A 6,436-nucleotide genomic window follows, 5' to 3' on the forward strand; every position below is an offset into this window, starting at 1 on the left:
TGATCAGAATGGCCTCAGTTTTATCATCATTCATCTGCAGCTTGTTACATGTCATCCATGATTTCACATCAGAAATGCACCTCTCTACACCTTGGATGGTAGCATCAACTTCAGTTGGGTGGCTAGATTTGTATATTTGGGTGTCATCAGCGTACAGTTGGTGAGACACTGGATGATTATCTATGACACTTGAGAGCGACTGAGTGTATAGAATAAGAGAACAGGTCCAAGAACAGACCCCTGTGGAACACCACAACATAGATCAACTGGGCTGGAGTGTATTCCATTAGCAGATACAGTTTGTGTCCTGTTACAATTTGTGTCATGTTGACAAAGCAGGACTTGAACCACAGTAAGGCTCTATCATGAATGCCAAATACATGCTGGAGACGGTGAAGTAATATATCATGGTCTATTGTGTCAAATACTGCAGACAATTCAAGGAGGGTGAGGACTGTAATCTTTCCGCTATCCATCGCAGAGAGAATGTCATTAACTACTTTTAGAAGAGTAGTTTCAGTACTGTGGCAAGGGCGATATGCAGATTGTACATTGCTAGAAAGACTGTTTGAATATAAATGAGATACAAGCTGGGATAGAACAACCGTTTCTAAGATTTTTGATATGAATGGGAGATTAGAAACTGGGCGGTAGTTCTTTAAATCGTTAGGGCGACGAGACTCAGAAAGGCGTTTTCGCAGAATACGTGGATGACTTTTTAAAACTGAAACAAGAAGCCAGCGTTTATCCTTCCTGGTGCCAGACTCCCGAAGACAAAAATAAATTCAAAGAGAAAAACTGGGAGCATGAGGGCATCACTTTAGATCAGGTGGCGATAAACGAGGGAAGGCGGTTATTTGCCAAAATGATGTTAAATTGCTTGTGGGGTAAAATGGAACAACGACCGTTCTTACCCAAGACAGTATTTGACAGAACGTTCCCGTTACTTTCAGATGATTCACGACAAAACCAAATACATGAAACACGGGTACATCGTTCGTGAGCACTTGATATTAGTCAATTATGAAGAAGAACTGGGCTTTGTGCAAGCCGACGAATTTGGAAATGTCATCATTGCGGCTTACGTGACGGCCCATGCTAGCTTAAAATTGTACGAAGCTTTAGAGCTGTTAGGAGATCGTGTCCTGTACTTTGACACTGTCCGTGTCAGTGGTAAATGGTCTCCATCGATCGTCTTGGCCAAACGGTCTCCATCGATCGTCTTGGCCACCGTCACCTTGACATCGATGGAGACCGTTAGGAGCCTGGACAGACGAGCACCCCGACGACAAGATTCTACATTTTGCTAGTGGTGGTCCTAGCAAGAACGGCTACGAATACCGGGCCAAACAAGGAGAAGTGCACACCGAGTGTAACGTGAAAGGATTGACTCTCAATTATCGCACCAGTCGAGTGGTAAACATTTAGGTATCGAAAGAAACCTTGCAGTCTGGAGAGGGTCGAAATTTTAGAGTGACCACCTACGAACCGAACAAAATTGTACGTTTACCCACACACCAAATTGTCAGTCGACCTTTGGAAAAGGTGTACGAAATCGTGTACCAGAAGCGAGTGCGGCTTCCCAACCACTTCACTTTACGTCGATATTGGTCAGCATATGAAAAGGGACAACTTCCAAGAGCGATAGTTCAATGGAAGTACCAACGTCAATCGAGAAAAATTAATCATTTCAAACAGCAAGTATCCAGCGTAAGACTCAAGTCCAACAAGAAACTCGAGTGCGATGCTGTGCCTTACGATCACATCACCATTGCAGTACCACATCTTACTTGTTTATGTACTAACGCCATGGAAAGCTATTTAGCAACCAATGGGACGTCCAGACTACAAGAATTTACCTTATGGACACGCTGATATTACCCAGTACAAAAAGGAGACGACTTCCAATAACGACACTTCATTGCGAGGACAAGCGACGAGAAAAATGAATTACTCTACGCAGATGAAAAAAGAGAAGGAACAAACATTATTGGCCTCTCTCACCACCACCATATCGTCACAGCAAAGCGCGTCCAAGAAGAGAACATATTCAGTAGACCTAAAGGAGTATTTTAGCATCCAAATGACAGAGACAGTGACCTCGAGAAAATTTAGGGACGACAACTTACACATACACGGTGAAATTTAAAGACTTCGCGTCTGACGTTCCAGCCAAGGAAGCAGCAGGTTTCATTACGGACCTACTTGACTCACTGTTAGAAGACCTCTAACGTCAGTGTCAAGTCAAAGATCGAGGTCGTTTGAGCCTATCTATGTATCACGACAGTCTGAACTCTTCAGTATGTCTAGTACACCTGCAGAATTAACTTCTTCCAAACTATTGAGGGTTATTGAAGACGTACAGACGATGAGAGAAAAATTTGACATCATCGATGGAAAAATGATCTTTCGTATGGTATGTGTTGTACCTCCATGGGAAGAAGATGATGACTGCACTTGATCTGCTTATCGATAAGTTTACCTAGCACAATGGATATAACAACAGATCAATGAATGAAAGGGGGTACGTGAAGGGAAGCATCTACGCTGGAACACAAGTGGTAGCTGGCCAGATTTTAATTAACGTGTGTGACGGATATAGATAGGAACACGAACTTTGTCCTATTTGATTGTTTGTTACTTGTTTTGTTTTAGCTTGTTTCCTTAAAAATGGAAATTAATTGTAGTATGAAAAATGTCATTCTTTTATGTAATGCATATACGATGTATATAAAGTGAGGATTTTTTGAAGTCATGAACTTTAATTTTTAAAAGTAGTTTACTAGAACCAAGAAATAAATAACATGTGAATAGGTTTGTTCCATGTCCAAATGTTTATGTATTAAATGGATATTGCTTAAACCAAAGCACAGGCCAGAGAGCCCATGTATATAATTAAGTAAATGTTTTGTACCCATAAAATAGACTTTTTTAATTGGAGTCTCTATTATGTGTATGAATCTTTCTTTGGAACATATCTGTCCTCTTTTCTGTGTTTTTGGATGTGTATTTGTTTGTTTCTCTATGTCTGTGTTTGTCCCAATCCACCCTTTGTACCTACAAGCACATTTCACCTATAAATAGTTTTGACCCTATAAACCCATGATGTCACCAATGTTCAATTTCCATTGACTTCTAGGTGCCATTCCCATTCCCATGTTAAATTACCATTGGCGTCAATTTTGATATACCTATTTTTAACGTTAAGGTCCCATTGACGCTTAAGTTTCCCAATCCCTTGTCACTATGTTCAGTTCCCCATTCATTCCATGATACATTTCCCATGTTAAATTCCCCTTGTCGCCAAAGTGGACCACGACCAATTTGCCTGGAATTTCCATTGTCGCTAGAATAGCCCATTACATTCCCCATGTTAATTTCTCCTTGTCGCCAGAGTGGCCCACGACTTTTCCGAATGGGTTTTCCATTGTCGCTAGGGTGGCCCACGACTTTTCCGAATGGGTTTTCCATTGTCGCTAGGGTGACCCCTTTTACTACTTGCATTCCATAACCAAGTTTCATGAGTCCAGGTGTAAGAGTATTTATACAGGATGCAACAAAGCCCTTGTGACCTTGGGATATACGCAAAAAAGTAACATAAGCTACTAAAATGTGAAATGTAGGACACACACACACACACACACACACACACACACACACACACACAGAGTATGAACAGGGCCTGAGAAATAAACTTAAAGCAAACTTAAATCCAAGTCAGTGAAGCATGTCATATGGATAATAATTTCCTACTTTTGTGAAGATGGTGTTGTACTCATCACGATGCATACATCACTTACATTCACGTATAACAGTATGTGAACAATTTACAAATAATCCATGTTGGTATATGCAAACACATACTTTAGGACACTGAAATGTGAAAAGTATGTCACAGTAACTTTATATTGTTGAAGGGTGTGCATACTAATAGAGACTGATGATTCCAGTATGAAAAAAACTAAATATACATAAAACATTTAATCAAATAAAATGAAGCTTGAAATATGAGTTAGCTGAGAAAAAAAAAACAACCTTCACCAAGAATGCATAATGTGCATGTACATTCAAAGTTAGCCACCTTCCCATTGGGCAAATGTTGTAAAACTCACTCAAAATGATGTCTTTGATTGGTTGCAATGCAAAGAAGCTGTCCATTGTATCAGTTTATATATCTGTGGACGCCATCACCGACGCCGGCAGTTGTACACTATCTCTCCTCTACTTCGAGTGGCGACCTAAAAGCTGCGTACAAAGAAGAACGCTGAAATGGTCCTTCGTTGGTTTCCTTTGGCAGGGGGCTTGGGGTAGGATAGATGTATTTATATGTGAAGCAGGATAGTAAACTGCGCAGTTCTAGTTCTAATTTAATAAGCGATGTTCCAAAATCGGACGCACGTTTAAAATGGGGATACTCAGAAACGTCTAAATCAAGAACATTTAAATTGGTGCATTCGAAGTGCTGTTGTAAACAAAATAAAATGTATCGATGTATCAATGGAAGTGGAAACAAAATAATATGAACAACAACTACAGCAAGAACCACTACTAACACTGTTATTACAAAGTAAAGCTCTCACGCTGCTATTATTACCAAAACCCAACAAAACAATTGTATCGTTCGCAGATATTGTACAATTATTATTTTAATACAAAAATTTAGATTATTATCGTCGTTATGTTCTTTCTTGTACTCCACGTTCCAGCCAACCGTCTGAATTTATTTTGAAGTTAACCCATGTCTGAGTTAGGTTGTAAGGGGTAGTCTTTCTCAAGATTTTGGCAAGGTTTTGAACTTATTACGGGTACTAAGCTTCTTTCAGCACAAATAGCCAGACTTGTGCTGATGTGCCGTTAAGGCGCATACATACATACATACATACGTACATACATACATACATACATACATACATACATACATACATACATACATACATACATACATACGTACGTACGTGCGTGCGTAAGTACGTACATACATACATACATACTGTAATGGTGCAACATTTTGTACATAAATTCGCAGTACATTCTGTCGTGGTCAGTGTGGCACGTAAACATTAAGATTAACGTATGAGCTAGGCTTGCAATTACTTGGCAGCTTGTAATAGTTAACTTCTCTTGTTTGGAGGCAGAAGTGAATTTTAATTATAGCCCCTTCGATAACGCTCAGACAGATGGAAGAAGCCAATTTTAACGTAAGATCTAATATCAGACAAGCCAGAGCAAACCTTTTGAGAAATCTTGGGCCATTTGAAACAGGTGTCATAGAATTAAATTTTCCAGAATGGTTGTTAATAAAGGCGGTCTAATTTCTGAGCTCGATGGAAGTGTTAAAAATCTTTCTGGCGGTTAGAGAAAGTAATCTCTAAAAAAGAATGTGTGTTCCACATACGAAATTTAAATTTCATGGTTTGTGTATCATACAACCAAGTTTTAGGCAGACCAAGTTTTTCTGACGAAACAAGAACTTCTTGACTCCGGGGGAGTGGGAAGTGTTATCCTGTTATAAATTGCCCAGGGGACACGGGGTCTCGACATATGAGAGACCAGGAACCAGAGAAGAGACAGAGGGAATTTAGGCTCGGAAGGGCACAAAGGCATTGTCTTAGTTGAATACAATATGTTCATTGATGTAAGTTTCTAATTATTTTTTTAATTTATTCTTTTAAATTCATATTTCAATTTTCACTGAGTTTAGAAAATAATCGTACATTCATCTGTCATGAATGTATTAGAAATCATACAGTGTAGGAATTTCATGCGTTACTCAGACATATTTTCAGAATTAATTCATTTCTTTTATGCATTACTCTATTTACGAATTGTGAAAATAAATGATCTTTCTTAAACAATTTGTATCATGTATGGTGAGAATTGATTTTTATATGTCTGGAAATGTATGCCAGTAAATCGCTAATTTGCAAGGAACGTAGTAGAGACAAGGAATGATATCCATTAATTTGTTTATGTAATTCAGTTGTGAAGTCTTTTCAACCGAGAATCGATGGTGTTTGCATTAGGAACGTATTTCGACTACCGTAGTTCAGTAATTTATAACCCACAGCGGGTGTGGAAAAAGGGATATAGTTATGTCATGGTTCTCGGTAATGAACGCGAGTAACCGCTAGAAAAGACATACATTTATGTTAATAGGTTGATTGTGAATAATTATCATTTTTACGCACTGATCATTGCTTAGTTCTGTTGAATTACGGGAAGACATATATACATTAAAAGAGTGAGAATATTGTTCGATTACAGAAGGTAAAAACTGGACACATTGGGTATTCTATTAATTTGAGGGAACAGTGAAAAAAAGCGCAGTCTACAACCAAGAGGATGATGGCAATTGATGACCAGAAGAGCCGAGAGAGAGAGAGAGAGAGAGAGAGAGAGAGAGAGAGTGAGAGAGAGAGAGAAATACGACAGTGCC

Source organism: Sinohyriopsis cumingii, chromosome 2 (assembly GCF_028554795.1).
Source record: "Sinohyriopsis cumingii isolate HCF-2022 chromosome 2, ASM2855479v2, whole genome shotgun sequence".
NCBI lineage: Eukaryota > Metazoa > Mollusca > Bivalvia > Unionida > Unionidae > Sinohyriopsis > Sinohyriopsis cumingii.